This window comes from Spodoptera frugiperda, chromosome 21, assembly GCF_023101765.2.
Source record: "Spodoptera frugiperda isolate SF20-4 chromosome 21, AGI-APGP_CSIRO_Sfru_2.0, whole genome shotgun sequence".
Classification (NCBI taxonomy): domain Eukaryota; kingdom Metazoa; phylum Arthropoda; class Insecta; order Lepidoptera; family Noctuidae; genus Spodoptera; species Spodoptera frugiperda.
In genome coordinates this window covers 7,130,011-7,149,757 of record NC_064232.1, presented here as the reverse complement: position 1 = coordinate 7,149,757, position 19,747 = coordinate 7,130,011, and the positions used below count along the sequence as shown (strand labels likewise).

The following is a 19,747-nucleotide window of genomic DNA, read 5'->3' as shown; positions in this document are numbered from 1 at the left end:
CAAGGGGGAGGCCTTTGTTCAGCAGCGGACGTCTCTCGGCTGATGATGATGAATGTATAGTATACATTAAATTAAAATACCTAAATAAGGGGGCGGCAAAATTGTCTTCCGCCCCGGGCGGCCGACACTCACGCTACGCCACTGCATCTACACTACATGAGCTGCTGTTTACATGTGAACATTAGCTCATGTCGATACCTAAGTACGTGTGTCGCCTGGACAGTCTACGCTACATCCTTGTTGACTAGACATCTACACTACATGAGCTGCTGTTTACATGTGAACATTAGCTCATGACGATACCTAAGTACGTGTGTCGCCTGGACAGTCTACGCTACATCCTTGTTGACTGGACATCTACACTACATGAGCTGCTGTTTACATGTGAACATTAGCTCATGACGATACCTAAGTACGTGTGTCGCCTGGACAGTCTACGCTACATCCTTGTTGACTGGACATCTACACTACATGAGCTGCTGTTTACATGTGAACATTAGCTCATGACGATACCTAAGTACGTGTGTCGCCTGGACAGTCTACGCTACATCCTTGTTGACTGGACATCTACACTACATGAGCTGCTGTTTACATGTGAACATTAGCTCATGACGATACCTAAGTACGTGTGTCGCCTGAACAGTCTACGCTACATCCTTGTTGACTGGACATCTACACTACATGAGCTGCTGTTTACATGTGAACATTAGCTCATGACGATACCTAAGTACGTGTGTCGCCTGGACAGTCTACGCTACATCCTTGTTGAGTGTACACTTTAAACTCTTGGCAGATAGATGGGCCTTCTCATGTAACAAAACAACTATTCATATGTTGATGTTTTAGAGTCAATAACGTCTGTATAAAAATAGTTCGTGCTGTCTGTTGGTCACGTGTCATCTCGTCTGACTACACGCAGTTAGTTTGGCGCCTCTACTCGCATTGTTTTTTTACTATAGTATTTAATTGTAGTATTGATTGTATTGTAAAGGCGTTCTTTTTAAGTGAGGAAAATCATCCATTAACTTCTCTCGCGTAGAGCGAGGCGAGAGGAAGTGTCAAACTCTTACTGATTGAACACCACCCTGTTCCTACAAATTCATAGACAAAATCAAAGTTATTTATTTCAAATAGACCGGGAAGGCACTTTTGAACGTCAAAGCAAAATGTCTATCTATCGGTCAGTCCTTTAGTTGCTCTATTTGCTCATTCCAAAGTGTAGATTCCTATGGAGAAGAACGAGCAAGAAACTCCATAGGTTACTCTTTTCCAATCAGGTTCACAATACAATTCTTGGTTACATGGTTTTGATGGTCCTTCTCCCGCTAGGTAGTCCGCAGCTCCGGATTTTAATGTGTCTTGGGGATACATATTCATGAGTAACTAGCAAACCCGGCGAACTCCGTTTCGCCACCAATGATTTTAGCTGTTTTCCTGCATTTTTCTTGATTTTTTCCTGATTTTTTTTTTTGCTATAAACTTCGCGGTGCCCGAGACCATTCCAACGAATGCATAACCGTAGAAATCAGTTCGTTCGTTCTAGAGTTATAGCGACTACCCGACTTATTTTTATATTATTGTTTAATTATTTCTTCATTCTACATTTTTGGTAACAATGACTCGTTCACATTTATGCCAAGAGGTAGACTTCCGTTTGTCCTAGATACTGTATGTGTTTCCTAGGAGGAGGCGATCACCTGGGAGGTCAATATCCTCCTGACTCGTTGACCAAAATATATTCTGGATTCATTTCAAAAGCGATGAATATGCGTTTCTTGAAGATTTGCGTGAATGTCCATAATTAGTGTAGGTCCTTGTTTTGTTTTGTGTTTATTTGTTTTATGCGCAATTTATTGGACTTTAAGAACTTTTTTAAATTAATTATAGCCCCACACTAGGATTTTCTCCTGTGTCGTGAGTGCGTACAAACATACAAGATCATTTACACATGACACGCAAACCCGAAACAATAATTTGTGGGTCATTCCAAGAATTGTTCCGTGTGACAATCGAATCTAATTTTGTTAGGTATCTTTCTAATATTATAAATGTGAATGATATATGTTTGTATGTATGTTTGTAACTCAAGCACGTCTTAATGGCTGAAGGGATCGGGATGAATTTTGGAACAAGGGTAGATAATTATGGTCTGATAAATAACACATAGAACACATTAGCGGTTTTGACGGGAATTGTATTGGCAGCTTATCTACTAAGGTGTGACTTAGGGTACTTTAATTAGTCACAAAGTCTGTAATCCTCGCGAGCGAAGCCGCGGGCAGTTAGTTCATAATACATCATTTTCAGCAATGGTCGTTCCATTGCAGCTGAAATACCTTCAAAGGCAAATCATTTCTTCAAATTAAATTACTTCGGTACTTTTGAAAAGTCAACAAATAAAGAAATAAACGATAGTTTGTCGGTCTGTCTGCCAGTGAAGTTAGGCGCTCGTTCCAAAGTGTAGCTTCGAATGGAGAAGAACGAGCAAGAAACTCCATTCATTACCTCCCTACCCTCCTTCAACTCTCTGTATAAAGCTTTTTGCAGCCAATCCTATTTGTGTCACGTCACGTTCTTCCTACCATCTTCTTTTTTAAGCTTTTGTATAAAAAATACATGATAAATCGATACATTACTAGTACCTACTCATATATCTATAGTTATACCGATATCTAATGAATGAATACTATTTATATAAGGGAGTGTCAGACTCTTACTGACTAAAAACCACCTCGTTTCTACTCCTGCTTTTCGAGCGAGAGCCCCGGTAAACATTACTAGTACCTATTATATCGATATTTAATGAATGAATACTATTTATATGTATGCCAATGATGATTGTAGCAGTAGCTCTTGATAATTGACACATTGCCATGTATCATGCAGGTCACTGACCTCCCTATGTACAGTATATAGGCCACGCATATAATTAGCTGACTAGGTTATGAGTAGTTTTAAAGATATGTTGTTAGATATGAGAGGTGTACTGTTCATAAGTAAAAAATAATTTTAATTTAAAATCTTTTTAAGCGACTTAAAACAAAAGAAGGTTCTTAGTTTCACCTGTATGTATGTATATTTGTGGGTGATTATCTTGATGCAGTTTTCAGCATAGTATTTTTCAGACCGATACTGATATCGACTTGGTCAACAATGGACACTTATAGGCTGATGATGTGATCTGACAGGTTGATATTAGACATAACTCGACCCGGGAACCTTAATTACGATCCCTTAGTACGATTTTACTTCACGTTGAACGAAAATGAAACGAGAGCACATTCAGTGCTCTGATTGGTTGGTTTATTCGAACCGGCCAATCAGAGCGCCGAACGCGCTCTCGTTTCGATTACTTTAAACGTAATGCAAACTCACCGAAGACTGCAGTAAAAGGAGTTTAAATTTTATTAATATTGTAAATAAAGCTCCTTATTGTTTGGCACATAATGACCGGTATATGGCACAACTGTGCCAAATGTAAAGTAGGATTAGCGAATGCTATTTCCGACTTGTTCACATACATTTTCAATGTCAATAAAGTTTATTTTTGCTTGAATGTTTAATGTTGTTTTGCGTTGATGTTTTTATGCGAAACTGAGTGACGTTCAAATGAGTTTCGTCCTTATTGTTAGCTTTTTTGTTATTGAGGACATTGGATACTTACTGCCGTATTCAGAGACATTTAATGTTTAATTAAACCACTTAAAAGAAAACTTAAATGACTGACGTTGGTCATTTATGACGGCTAAAGCCGCAAGTTTAAAGTGGAACTGGGCTGGTCACGTCTGCTGCATGTCGGACGAGCAGGGTCGCAAGTGCGACTGCCGGGCAAGGGATCTCGGATTCGATCCCAGGGTCGGACAAAGTATTATTGGGCATTTTTCGGATTTTAATTAAATTATTAAATTTCTCAATAGTAGCACGGAGTCTGGAATTGTGCCCAATATATGGCAATAGGCTTACCCCCTATAAATGGTGAAAATTGGGTGTACATTGTATAGTGGCATTACGTGTCGTAATGTGCACCTCTGTCTACTTCTTTGGGGATAAAAGGCGGGACGTGTGTGTGTGTGATATAAACAAATCGTCGGGTATACGACACCCGCGGGAGGAGCAGGGCTACTGATAAATGTATTCTACACTGTTGTTACCTGGAGTTTATTGCCAATAAACTCCGGAAACTAAAGGTCACAGTTCCCACGCAGTGTTTAACATGACATTGCCCTGTTACTGTGTTTCTCTCGGAGTTCTCGCACGGATACAGTGCAGTAGTCGGTGCCAACAGTATAACGTCTGACATAGAACTGATATACAGACTGACTGACAGACAGATGAGTAGTGTCGAGCGATGCTTCCTAAGTTTATTTGTCTTTTTTTTATTAAACGTTGCCCCACACTAGGATTGTCTCCTGTATCGTGTGTGCGTTTACAAACATACAAGTTCACATACACATGACACCCAGACCCGGAACAACAATTTGTGGATCACACAAAGAGTTACTCCGTGCCACCGCGCTAACTGTGCAGTAATTTTTTTATATAGAAAGATTTTTGCTATGAATGTGTGCTATGGATGGCTTCCTTACTATTGATACATCGAATAGTTCCTAGCACAGCACAGTTACATAGCTTAGTATCAGCAGAAACGGTCACATAGTTTCACAGTTTAGCTATTACATCTTAGTAGCATCCCTGGCGAAAAATGCACACCCTAAGTACACTTTTTTTATTGGGACAAACCCGCCACAACCTCCCATACCGCTGCAACTCCTGTAAGCCAGGATCTACAGTAGATACAACTATGAAAACACCGGAACACTGAAGTCCAACGTCCCAGGGACATGAATGACTGTCTTGGATCCCGCAACGAAATAAATCAGAAGATATTATTAGAGGAGAAGAAAAAAGTATATAAGTATACTTGCAACACTAGAGGTAGCTCGACTGCGTAGCTGACCGTTTAGGAAACTACCTAATTGCGCCATTATTTTGTAGGAAGACTGACACTCCCCGAAATTGACGGGATACAGTGCCAACAGACTGACATATATGAGTGATGTTGAGTGATACTTCCTGGATTTTTGTCTAGATTTCGTTTAAGAACTAGATCGTCTGTTAATACTAGATTCTGACCTATTTGGCTTTGAAATAAGATGGGGTATTTGTCTCTAGACATAGTTCATTGTTCCGTTTGTGAAAAGTATTGTAATAGGTTTACCTACCTTTTAAAATTGACGGTCCATCGTTACCATTAAACAAAATATTTTTGCTGTGAAATCTATTTAAAAAGAGCCATCCTTTAGCACGAATGGGCTGTTTCGACCAGATGCTCTCTTGCTACGTGATTTACATCACCAGAGCGTGTGTCACAAATGAGGCCCAGTGAGACTGACGCCTGATCTGGAACTGCGGACTACCTAGCGTGTTTACCGGGGCTCCGGCTCGAATAGCAGGAGTAGGAACGGGGTGGTTTTTAGTCAGTAAGAGTCTGACACTCCTTCTTGCCTCGCCCAAGGCGGGAGAAGTAATTGGATGATTTTCCCCCTCAAAAAAAGTGTTGCTGGTATCCATGGATGGGCGACGCTGATTGCCTACTATCAGGTGATACGTCTGCTCGTTTGCCGTCCATCCCATATAAAACCTGTATGTTGCATCATATATGCATACATAACTTCAGAACGTCTCTCATGTAGTTATAGAAACCATGGACAGCCAATTGCTACGAATCTTATACACCTCTTTCGCTTCATCAACCGTCATCAGTCTTTTCATGCATGCTCGTCGGTTAAAGGTACTTTTAATTTGGCCCTTCTTTAATATATCGCCAGTCTGGTCTCTATACCTGTTGCCTATTTATGTTGCATCAGTAATACCAAAATTTTCCAATTTATATTTGCAGTCAGTCAATGTAAACTAGCAACCGTTCAGCCGTCAAACGTTGCGAAACGGTAAAGTGTGGCGGCGCCACTGTCGAAAATAGACGCTTTTGTTGTAAATTCAGATATGTGGGCGGACAACTCAATCGTTTACGATAGTGCATTTAGAATTAATCTGAAGTATTTTTCATTGTCTGTGTTTTTTTACTTGTATTTATTCAGTGGTTGTTGTGAGTGGCAACTAAAGGACATAGATCTATCACCACAGATAGGGCCCAGTAGGGCTGATGTCGGCCTAGAGCCTACTGCCTAGTATATTACCGGGGTTCCGGTTCGGAAGGCAGAAGTAGTAACGGGGTGGTCAGTAAGAGTTTGACATTCCATTGCGCCTCGCCCAAGGAGGGAGATGTCACTGGAGGTTTTTCTCCTCCCAAAAAAAGGGACACAGGTCGGGCAGCACCGCTCTCTGATAAACTTAATCATTTTAAAAATCTTCAACCCACCTGCCTATTGAAAAGATTATGGCAAACATCTTTTATGTAGAAGAAGCCTGTTGATGTCGAATAGAAAGATTTTTCCGACTCATTACGCCTAAACACCCATCCAGTTTCCAAAATAGAAAATGATAAAATGCCCAATGACAGTACAGGGACACTATGGTTATAATTCCGCATTTTCATAATCACTGCACACCGAAGACAGAGCATGTCATCTACATTAAATTTACAACTTAATATTGTCTAGTAGACAACAGGAAGCTGTGTAAAATTAAAGAAATTATAACGTATGTGAGTGTCACAGGAAAATGTATATAAAAACAAAATAATAATTATTGTATTTATAAACCGTTCTAGCGGAGAGATGAGAATAAATCAGGGAGACTAATGTGTTACATACTCTGTGGTAACAGGGCTGCCAACGTGCAGAAATCTGGTGATATTTGGAACTGAGAAAATTCTGTCTGCTTCATCTACACAATCAAGGATCAGGGTCATAGCTAGCACCGCATCTACCGTATCAATTGTATGCGGTCTCCAAACATGGGATAGCTATTTTAGCAGCGATAAATCCCCTCTTCAAGTGGCTTGAGAGATCTCATTACTTCCTGACGCAGTTGTTTACCGGACAAGGAAGTTTCTGTAGATACCTTTTTAGTCAGTAAGAGTCTTACACTCTGTCTCGTATCACTCAAGGTGCGGGGGAAGGGCAAGGAAGGGAAAAATAAAAAAGAAGGGCCCAAAACTATTTATTATACGGGGCCCTGTCTGAATTCATCAATTTCATCATACGTGCAATGATATCTTGTGTTGTTCAGTTGTTTCTGCCAACACCTCAATGGGAGACATGACGACATGTGTACATTTGAACTTACTAACTTTAACTGGGTAATTTCTTCCATGCGTAGAGATTATGGCAATATAGTGGTGGCCCGGAGGCTTAAGACACCCGCTTCATGCAGGTGTGTTTCTTCTTAATGTGACTTTTTCCAAGTTATACATGTATACTTTCTATTGAAACCTGTGCCTTTACGAGTAATTTCTAATTATAATTTTTAAATCGTAAATCCACATTGAGGAAGCGTGATAATTAATACCCAAATCTTCCCTGTTTGAAAAGGGACCTTTGGTTAGCCGTGGCCCTTGCGATGTGAATATGTGATGCAATTACTTATATAGGAAAGGAATATGTTTAAAAAACTCTCCTTCCACTTTTCTATGTGCAAATCTTTTTGCGGCCAATCCTTGTCATAGATGTCCAATTCAGGCTCCACTCAGTAGTGACTTTTGCCTACCGCTCGTCTGACATGCGGCAAACATAACCAGCAATTATTTATGTTTTCATAAAATATTCTGATTAATAAAACTTACTAGGCATAGTAAAATATTTAGAAATAGAAATCTCAGTAATAAGGCATTATTTTATCGCTCCTAAAGTAACTAGTTTCGCCTAGTAACGCGTGCCAGCCCTGCACCACAGACTATGCGTAACTCTAACGTATTTAACCTGACATTGACCTTCACCGCCGCCATTTTAAATCGACCAAAAATACGCGGGAAAAGTTTAATGAATACGTAATGTTTGCACTCGGGTTTGAGGTTAGAACTTTAGATTTTATAAACATTATAATTTGTTTTGAAATACTTATTTAAATCTCTATATATAAAAATCAATTGCTGTTCGTTAGTCTCACTAAAACTCAAGAACGGGTGGACCGATTTGGCTAATTTTGGTCTTGAATTATTTGTGCAAGTCCAGGGCAGGTCTAAAAGGTGAGAAAAAATAATGTTTGAGGCGGTACGAAGTTTGCCGGGTCAGCTAGTATCTTTTAAAATAGGACTAACAAACGGTGAAGGAAAACATCGTGAGGAAACCTGGGCAAAGAACAAGTATAACAGCTCACACATAGGACCCACTTAGTTTTAAGTCTTTCCGTGGTGCTTGGCGACTGGGCTTCTCTCAGTTGTGCAGTCTCTTTTGTGCCTTTAGGCTTAAGTCATTCTGTCTCCTGCATTAAATTCACCGAGGGAAGTGGAAACTATAGTTTTCTTTTTCTTCTCCTCTAATAATATCTTCTGATTTATTTCGTTGCGGGGTCCAAGACAGTCATTCATGTCCCTGAGACGTTGGACTTCAGTGTTCCGGTGTTTGCATGGTTGTATCTACTGTAGAACTTGGTGCACAGGAGTTGCAGCGGTTTTAGGAAGAAGAGCAACAAAAAAAGTCATTACAGTTTAAATAATAAATAGGTGAATAAACTATAACGTCATTTTACGATATCTCGAAGCAAAAATTCAAAATATTGAAACTTTGAAACGGACAATTTCCGCGCATTCCATCGTAGACGTAGACTATAAAATTAAATGAAAACATTTGATTCGACGAAGTCTATACAAATAAAACATCAACATGCTGGCAGAGACATACACTACGTACGTACATACAAATGTAATGCATAATGAATTCTTTTCTACACACTTCTTTTTTAACAAATTTCCAAAAAAAATGGTTTTCCGTCATGTCTGTGTGCGATTATCTCACATTTGGTTGATCCGATTTTGATACGGGTGTCATTACAGTGATTTTCGAACTTAAAAGGTTTTAGATATTTTATCCGACTTGCAAAATTAAGGTTAGCACTTTAACTTTTAAGGTTTTTTAAGAAAATTTCATGGTAAGAAGCTAGAAGATGTGAAATTGAACCTAATAGTTTAAAACATCAAGACAAAAGGCCTCCATGTAGTCCAGTCCCTTCCCTAATCAGTCCAATCTTCTTAATCTCCGCAATCCCCAACAATGTCCATGGGCGGCGGCGATTACTTCCAGGAGATCCGTCTGCTTGTTAACCGGCTTATACCATGAAAATACACTCACTTTCCACCAGCTATAAGTCCCATACAAATGTAAACGACAGCGTAATACCACTACATAGTATAGAACAAAGTCGCTTTCTCTGCCCCTACGTCCCTTTGTATGCTTAAATCTTTAAAACTACGCAAACTAATTTTGATGCGGATTTTTTTTAAAGATGGTGTGATTCAAGAGGAAGGTTTATATGTATAATATATGCGTAATATATCACCATTTGTAAAGAAGCTGGGGCTGGTCACTAGTACATAATATTTCTCTTTCTCTTTCTTTTTAAAGACTGACTGCACGGTTGGCGCGGTGGCTGGGCAACTGGCTGCCGTGCAACGTGTAGCGGGTTCGATTCCCGCACTGAGCAACTCTTTGTGTGTTTCACAAATTGTTGTTTCGGGTATGGGTGTCATGTGTATGTGAACTTGTATGTTTGTAAACGCACCCACGACACAGGAGGAAATACTAGAGCGGGGCAACGTTTTTTTTTAAAGTACATAATATTTGTATTATAATGTCTGAAAACATTATACTACGTGTTACTGACGAGTATGTCTCGCCACGCATGCGTACTGAAAGTTTCAGAATACATAAACAAAACCTCATCTCGCCTCATCACGTGTACACACTCGTGGCAACACAAATAGACGTTTTTTGTTCACATCGGTATAAATATGACCACGTTTGTTGTTCTTTGGGAAATGTACCTAGTGTGCGATATTATACAAGGGCTTTTTTCAAGGGAGGCAAATCCGAGAGGGAGTGTTAGGCTCTTAGTGACTATAAACAACCCCGTTGCTACTCCTACTTTTCGAGCCGGAGCTCCGGTAAACTCTTTGATAAACCTGAACATTTTATACCTCGATGTCCAACCCTTATACGGTAGGTTCAATCAAATCAATTCTAAATTCATGGTTTACTCACGTACATTAATAGAGAAAAGCTCTACTAGTTTCAAGTCACAGAGGGACTCTTCATCATGAGCAGCGTGTCAGACCAGTACTTGGTACGGATGGTTGATAATGATTAGCTTCTACCAATGTTTCCGTCGGATAAAAAGTATCCTATGTGTTAATCTAGACCATAATCTACCCCTTTTCAAATTTCATCCCGATCCCTTCAGCCGGTTTGACGTGATTAAGTGACAAACATACATACAATAATTTTAGTAAGATACTAAGATTAAAATGAAGAGTAGAGAGTTCACCTTTAGTAAAATTTACTAATGGAAAAACCAAGTGAAAAAATGTCGGTCTGTTTTCTAACACTTTGATTACGTTGAGAGGTAGATATGTACTAACAGTTGTGTATAAAAATAATAATAGAATGCACCATCTTAGCCTAGCATAGTCATATTTTCTAGAAATAAATGCTGTTTAGTTTATTTTATTCTTTCGTGTTATCTTCGAAATATATACCGATGTTATAAAGTTTTAAACTGACATGATCCCTAACAATATCATTAGAAAAAAACTTGAGACGGGATATTGAGCATGTTTATTCATTTAATTGAAATTAAAAAATATCGATATCAAATATCGATGGTTGAAAGGCTAATTGATCTAAGCGACATTTTTGTGATATTAATTTATATATGTATTGGGAATCACCGATGATTTCTCCATTGAATGATGTAGGTATGTTGTATACCTAGATCATTCTAGTATTCATTCTAGTGATAACTCAATATCGCCAAAAAATATCTCTAATATCAATTAGCCTCCCAACAACTGTGGGCTCGCCATGCTTCGGCACTGCTGGGCCGGCTCGACCGGAGTGATACACGGCAGAGCAGAATACCGACGTGAAACAACTCTTGCGTTGTGTTTCTTTGTGTGAGTGAGGTTACTGGATTCCCAATTCCCCACTTCCCAATCTTCTCGAACCCGGGTTTCCCAACTTTATTCCCTTCAATTCCTAACCACCAAAAGGCCGGCAACGCACTTCTAACGCCCCTAGTGTTTCAAGTGCCCATGGGCGGCGGCGATTGCTTACCAAAAGGTGATCCGTCAGCTCGTTTACCGGCTTATTGTATAATTTTATTTTTTCATAACGGACTAAATAAATTTCTACTGTTTACACCCTGTCATCATCCCTATTACCCATCCCAAGAACACAACCTAAGACACCTTACTCAATGGTCGATAGACACCGCTTTTTTTTTTTTGAGGGGGGATAATCATCCAATGACTTCTCCCGCCTTGGTCGAGGCGAGAGAGAGTGTCAGATCAGACTCTTACTGACTAAAAACCACCCCGTTCCTACTCCTGCTTTGAGCCGGAGCCCCGGTAACATGTTACGTTGTCCACAGCTCCGGATCCTGGATCATCAACGATCCACAAATATACCCACAGGTTTAAGAGAAAGCACGACCGACCAATAATAAATAAATATTGCACAAGAGAGTATCTAAATATACGACGTTTGTTTAAAATTCCTTCAGTAAACCGGAGTTCATCACTCGCTGGATGTTGCAACTGCTTTTATTAATAGCCTGATCGGATTTCATGGGGTTTCCCATCTTTGAATGTAGTCATGTGGGTGCACCATGCTTCGGTGTGAATGTGTCGGTTCCACCGGAGTTATACCATGGCCTGATTAGAAATGGGCGTGAAACAACGGTTGTATTGTGTGAGTAGGGTTACCGTAGGTCCTATATTCTGCCCTAAAGCCAAATCCCTAATCCCAAATCTCAATTTTTTATCTCAAATACCGAATATCAAATCTCCAATTTCCAAACTCAGATCTCCAATCTCCAATCTCTAATCCCCAATTCCCAATCCTCAATTCTCAATCTTTAATCCCCAATCTCCTAGCACAAGCCCCAATGTAACGCCTCTGGTGTTTCAAGTGTCCATGGGCGACGGCGATTACCGGTATATGTCATAAAATAACCCAACAGTCACAAAATCATAGCACTTACTCATAAACTATATCTAAACATAACTAGGGTGAATAACCTAATACATATTACATACAAAAATATCAAAAAAAAAACCTCAAATCATAAAAATACCATAAATAACTCATAATCGTGGACAAATGTTGTAAAGGAAGAAATACAACCGGGTCTTTTCAAGGTCAGAGTGCATAGGTACTTTCTAAGTCTGTGTGCTCCATCTTCGGCCATATCTTCGCTTCGCCGTCCTGGCAGTAAGCGGGTTGGTGGCCAAACGCAGACTTATCAACGTTAAAAAAAAGGCAAACCGAATACTGAAAAATTCATTTTCGCAACTACATAGCAACATCGCGCAATTTCAGTTTTCATTCAACGTCACATAAATATATCTCTAACAATAAAAAAAAATTGCTGAAAAATTCTTCGCAACACAACGTACACAATTGAATACGTTTCAGTAATTTGGCAACTATTTCAGTGATTCTGTATGATGTTATTTGTTTTTTTTTTTAAACATAATGTAACTATCACTACACCTTGTGATTTCTGAAGAGGTAGACAGAGGTGCACGATACCTCCAGCTTATTTTTTAAACGTAGAAAAATCATTCAATGACTTCTCCCGCCTTGGGCGAGGCGAGAGGGATTGTCAGACTCTTCTTGACTAATCACCACCCCGTTCCTACTTCTACTTCGAGCCGGAGCACCGGCAAACCTCTCCGGTAAGCACCTGCGTCATGTAGGTAAGGACGCCAAGGCCACTTCTTAAAGAGGGACTTACCGCTGCAATGAGAAAAGCAGGAGTAGGAACGGGGTGGTTTTTAGTCAGTAAGGCCTGACACTCTCTCTCCCTCGCCTCGCCCAAGGCGAGAGAAGTCATTGGTTGATTTTCTAAACTTATTATTTTTAAACGTTGCCCCACACTTGTAGTTTTATCCTGTGTTGTGGGTGCGTTTACAAACATACAAACAAGTTCACATGCACATTACACCCAGACACGAAACAACAATTTGTCGATCCAAAAGTTGTTCCGGTGGGAATTAAAACCGCGACTCGTTGCGCGGCAGCCACCGAAAAACCGAAAAAAGTACTACTTTCCCCAGTAATACTTTGCCCGGCAATCGAACCCAAGACCCCTCGTCCGGCAGTCCCACTTGCGACTGTGTTTCCTAATGTGTCTAACCTGGGTGTCTTCAAGGCCCGAGTGAATAGGTTGCTTATGGACAGACGTGCTCCATCGTAGGCCGCATCATCACTTACCATCAGGCGAGATAGCGGCCAAACGTCGACCCATCAAACGTAAAAAAAGACTTCTGAACGAACGAGGCAGTAATTACAATGTTTAGGGAAAATACCACAAATTCTAACTACATATCAAAGACATACCAAAACACATTAGACAGATAGTTTCCTTGCAAATTCGCGGAATGATCACATTACTAGTCAATTTCATAGTTTACAATATGCCAACGTAAATGATTCGTTACGTCATCAATGTTTTGATTTTCATCATTCTTGGTAAATTAGTTAGTACCTAATTAAAATGTACTTTACCTTTTTTGGGGGGATTATCCAATGATTTCTCCCATCCGGGCGCATTCCTACTCCTTCTTTTCAAGCCAGAAAGAATTAATCATCACATTTCCACAATGCGGGTTGGCGATTTCAAACTTATAATTAGAAAGTATAAGCCCAGGTTTCCTCACGATGTTTTCCTTCACCGTTTGTCAGTGGTGTCTAAATAATCTTAGAAAGTACATATAACTCGGAAAAAGTCACATTGCGTACGTACGACCTTTAGCAAGTCGGCTATATTAATGTGAACAAATCATCTATCTATTTCGATTAGTTTACAAATAAACTAGGAAGCAATAAATATAATATTAGTTGCTTTAAAATTATAAATACTTTATCTCTAGCAATTCAAATAACCGTTCTGTTATCTGCATACTTAAATTTTGACAAGCAATATATACTCGACGCTCTTTGGATCACATCCAAGAGGGGAGCTAATAGACAAACGCTTACTAAGGTGAAATAAAGGATTTATAACAATTTTATATCATAGAACATTAGCTCATGACGATACCTAAGTACGTGTGTCGCCTGGACAGTCTACGCTACATCCTTGTTGACTGGACATCTACACTACATGAGCTGCTGTTTACATGTGAACATTAGCTCATGACGATACCTAAGTACGTGTGTCGCCTGGACAGTCCACGCTACATCCTTGTTGACTGGACATCTACACTACATGAGCTGCTGTTTACATGTGAACATTAGCTCATGACGATACCTAAGTACGTGTGTCGCCTGGACAGTCCACGCTACATCCTTGTTGACTGGACATCTACACTTCATGATCTGCTGTTTACATGTGAACATTAGCTCATGACGATACCTAAGTACGTGTGTCGCCTGGACAGTCCACGCTACATCCTTGTTGACTGGACATCTACACTACATGAGCTGCTGTTTACATGTGAACATTAGCCCATGACGATACCTAAGTACGTGTGTCGCCTGGACAGTCCACGCTACATCCTTGTTGACTGGACATCTACACTACATGAGCTGCTGTTTACATGTGAACATTAGCTCATGACGATACCTAAGTACGTGTGTCGCCTGGACAGTCTACGCTACATCCTTGTTGACTGGACATCTACACTACATGAGCTGCTGTTTACATGTGAACATTAGCTCATGACGATACCCAAGTACGTGTGTCGCCTGGACAGTCTAGTCTACATCCTTGTTGACTGGACATCTACACTACATGAGCTGCTGTTTACATGTGAACATAAGCTCATGACGATACCTAAGTACGTCCCAACTAACAATTTTGCCCTATAACCAAACCTTATATCTCAAAAAAGCTGAGTAAATGATGTATAAAGGTTTTAGTGGTGACTGATTGTTGTGTAAAAGCGTTTGACAACACAGTTTGGCTCTATAAGTTTATATAGCAAAAACGACCTATTAATAGTTGATGTAAAGGTTTACTTCACGACTTTATATAGCTGTTATAGTCAGGCGTTATAGCAACCTCCATTGTTACTAGTATACAACAATTGAACTTCATAACAGTTTTGACTGTCACCCTAATGCGCCTAATTTGCGCAATAAAGGTTCGAAACGAACTCCTATGTGTCGTTTGTTAAAGTAGAGATGACAACTCAGGAATAGGACGATATTACGATATTGAGGGTTTTAAGATCATCGTTACAGTACACAGTAATATAGTGGGCACAAAAAGTCTACATCGGAGTGATTTGGTGATACAGCTGAGTTTCAAATTATATTTATATAGCTTAATTGTCTTATAAAGGGTTGTTAATGCCCATTATAGCTGTAGTGATAAACTTATATCACAAATACACTTTTTAGAAGCAGATTGTTTTTTTATAACTATTATAGTTCCTCTATTACACAACAGTACTATAACGGAGATCTTATGTGTTTTAAAACATTATTATTGTGTATAAAGGTAGGCTAGCAATGCTTTTAAATGATAATTCCGTTTTGTAAAAGCACTTCTATCGCTCTTCTACAACAATATTGACATTTTGATTCAGTGTAATTAATGCGACAATATTTTTATCTATACTAATATTATAAAGCTGAAGAGTTTGTTTGTTTGTTTGAACGCGCTAATCTCCGGAACTACTGGTCCGATTTGAATAATTCTTTTTGAAGACCCAATTATAAAAAATGGTTCCGTACAAAATACAGTTCACGTCAGTGATGAAATGGAGAATAATTCATTTGTGGACAGCGATTCCAGGTGTGACAGTTTTTCAGATTGTTTGATTGATTCGACTGAAAAAAAAAACCAGCAACTACGAGATGGTTTGAAGCATTGGGCTATTAATTATAATATTTCACACGAAGCAATAAAAAGTCTGCCTCGTTGGTCGAGTGGTTGCAAGTGCGACTGCCGGGCAAGGGGTCTCTGGTTCGATTCCCGGGTCGGGCGAAGTATTGCTGAGCCTTTTTCGGTTTTTCGAAAATTTCTCAGTAGTAGCACGGAGTCTGGAAATGTGCCCGGTATATGGCAATAGGCTTTCCACATATTACATGGGACTTACAATATAAATAATTGTGAAATGTGGGTGTACACAGTGGCATTACGTGCCATAATGTGCACCTCTGCCTACCCCTTCGGGGATTAAAGGTGTGACGATATGTATGTATGTAGTTATACTTCTCTGACGTCATACGTAGTACCTACACAGATTTATAAACCATAACATTTATTCATTAACAAAAGTATTCATCATATTTATGGAATAAGGACAAAAAATAAAACAAAAATAACAAACAAGCTCAAAAGGAACCCTAATTTCATGTAATGGTGGATGTAATCTATCATAATGAGTACTATAGTAGAGTTAAGGAAGCTGGAACTATGTTTATAACTTAAAATAAGAAATTATTTTAGTAAAAGCTCATTAATTCGAAGGGGGCATTCAAATATGTCGTAAATCCATACATAGTTTATCAGTAAAATTACAGTCGCACAACATTTTCCTCGTAAGAGACGAATAATTCGATTAAGTACAAAATAATATCTTAGTCACCACGATACCCTGTCACTTTTCTTATTTTTTTATTTCTCTTCTAAAACACTGAGACACTGCAGCGACGTGAACGAATGTAAAATGAATGAATGATGAATTTTAGTGATGTAATGGAATCATGAACTCTTTGACAGTACCCAAAAACACTTTAGTAGTGCTGCGGTGGCTTATATATCACAAAATTGTCATGCCTGATACCCTTATAGTTCTACTTTAACACTGAATGGAGATATAATTGCGCCACTTTCTTTGTAGATGCACCTTCTTTGGCCTTTTATTTGACCACCGTTTAGTTTTTACAAAACGTTCTATGGCCTTCTATAAAACTAACTTTTGTTGGTTGGGGTGTGTCGCCTGGACAGTCAACCTCGCTACATCCTTGTTGACTGGACATCTACACTACATGAGCTGTTGTTTACATGTGAACATTAGCTCATGACGATACCTAAGTACGTGTGTCGCCTGGACAGTCTACGCTACATCCTTTTTGACTGGACATCTACACTACATGAGCTGCTGTTTACATGTGAACATTAGCTCATGACGATACCTAAGTACGTGTGTCGCCTGGACAGTCTACGCTACATCCTTGTTGACTGGACATCTACACTACATGAGCTGCTGTTTACATGTGAACATTAGCTCATGACGATACCTAAGTACGTGTGTCACCTGGACAGTCGACGCTACATCCTTTTTGACTGGACATCTACACTACATGAGCTGCTGTTTACATGTGAACATTAGCTCATGACGATACCTAAGTACGTGTGTCGCCTGGACAGTCTACGCTACATCCTTGTTGACTGGACATCTACACTACATGAGCTGCTGTTTACTGAAATAGTGTGATTAATTATAACCTGTATTCTTATTGATCGTGGGTTATTTCTGGCATGTAACAGCACGTGCCTTGACTTTCAGATTGCATAGTGCTGAAAAACGTGTGCATCGAATACTTGAGATATTTTTGTAGAAATTTGTTTATTTGTGAGTGAGTTTAGTTTAGTCTAGGGAACATTACGTGTAGGAACTCGCCTTTTAAGGTACTCCAGTTAGTTAGATCTTAATTATTTTGACTACCTCCGGTACCTACCGGTGATGTACTCGGAATTACCTAATGAATGATTGTAATTTGCTATGACAGGCGTTCACGGCATCCACTTTTTTTTTATCGGCGATTATACTACAATTACTTCTACCGCCTTGGGTGAGGCGAGAGGGAGTGTCAGACTCTTAAACCATCCTGTTTCTACTCCTGCTTTTCGAGCCGGAACCCTGGTAACCAAACTAAGTAGTCCGCAGCTCTGGATTCTAAGTATACTGGGACCAACACCCAAATAGAGCCAAGTATTTTTTTAATTTTAGGTCGATAATTTCTTAATAATTACTATACTACTTACTACTCTCTTACTTCGTAACCGCCCCGTTCCTACTCTTGCTTTTCGAGCCGGAGCCCCGGTAAACCCGCTAGGCAGTCCGCAGTATTGGATTGAAGACACCTTTTTTTTGAGGGGTGTAAATAATCCAATGGCTTCGACCGCCTTGGACGAGACGATAGAGAGTGTCAGACTCTTACTGACTAAAAACCGCCTCGTTTCTACTCCTGCAGTCCGCAGCTCCGGATTAAGTACACTTAATGTAACCTTCTACACTACATTTCATTAACTACGTAACGCGATCTATTTCTATCCACCCAACGTAAATGATTAGCTGTGTAGTGTTCTAACATTGACTTTTGTTTGCAAAACATCAGCTCTTAACGAAAACAATTGTCTATTATGTAAAGAATTAAAACAAATATGCTTAATGTGTGGTCTAGGGTGATAACGGCTGAGAACAACACATTTTACACCAGTTCCACCCTTATTCTTCCCGTGGGTGTCATGTACCCGAAGAGACCGCTGCGGATAATAGTTTACCGGGGCTCCGGCTCGAAGCAGGACTAGGCACGCGGTGGTGTTTAGTCAGTATGAGTTTAATCCTCCGCCTCACCCAAGGCGGTAGAGGCCATTGGATGATTTTCCTATTCAAAAAAAGGGACTACACATTTAACTGTCTGAGCAGTAGGCTCTCTGATAAACCTAAACCTTTTTAAAACTGCGATGTCCATCTCTCATGCTGTCCTTCTCATGTAGGGGAGGCTCGAAGTTCAGCAGTGAACTGTTACGAACTATTGATGTTGATGATGTAACCCGGACTTAAACAGCTACTTATTACTTTACTCATATTAAACTCCTCCCGGTAGTTCCACATGGTGGATACGACGGGCGTGCTGGACTCTTACCGGCTTAAACCACCGCGATTTTCCTCCTATGTCTGTGGCTTGGTTACCCTTGCGGATTCACCGCACTCGGCAGGCCTTGATCTACCGCTATATTTACGACAAGACCCATCAAGCTGTATTCCTTCCTCGAGTGGCGTGACGCTAAAGCCTACTCCCGCCCAGCAGGCGCAGCAGACGCCTGACTCCCACCGTCAATTGCCTGCAGGCCTCTCCTATGGAGGTCGCAGATCGGCTACTGCCTCACGGTGCTGACGATAGAGGAGGGATAGAACTGAACGTCTCCCTCTCCCATCTATTACCTCGCCGTGGGGCGATAATTCTAACTGCTGTCAGTGCAGAGTAGGTCACTAGACATTCGTCCTCATAGAAATGGTGTTTGTTATGTTTATATATGTTTTTATTTATTTTTTCATTGCAAATATTACACTTGTCATGCTTTAAGGTCGATTATTTGGGGTAAAACAATAGTGGGCCTCTGTCAACATGGAAATCAAAGCGACTGCAGTGGTTCTCAAACTGCAGAGCGTCATCCATCCATACATACATAACCTCACGCCTGTCTCCCATGGGGGTTAGGCAGAGACAATGGAACGCCAATTATGGGAGTGTGAGAGAGCCATGCTTCGGCACGAATGGGCCGGCTCGACCGGAGTGATACCACGGCGTCCCGGTACACCGACGTGAAACAACGCTTGCGTTGTGTTTCGTTGTGTGAGTGAAGTTACTGGAGGACCAATTACCTC

General features: G+C 40.1%; 1 protein-coding gene and 1 long non-coding RNA gene across 2 annotated transcripts in view; one reads left to right on the top strand and one right to left on the bottom strand.

Annotated features, from left to right (window-relative positions):
- Positions 1-17,572, bottom strand: part of LOC126911993 (uncharacterized) — a 30,107-nt gene extending 12,535 nt beyond the window's left edge. The window contains exons 1-5 of the long non-coding RNA XR_007706581.1: positions 17,478-17,572; positions 17,163-17,372; positions 14,641-14,955; positions 14,221-14,430; positions 304-618 (exon numbers count right to left, since the gene is read on the bottom strand). This is a non-coding gene — a long non-coding RNA (uncharacterized LOC126911993). The remainder of the gene's footprint in view (positions 1-303; positions 619-14,220; positions 14,431-14,640; positions 14,956-17,162; positions 17,373-17,477) is intronic.
- LOC118280228 (tau-tubulin kinase homolog Asator) overlaps positions 1-19,747 on the top strand; it is a 106,571-nt gene that overhangs the window by 15,309 nt on the left and 71,515 nt on the right.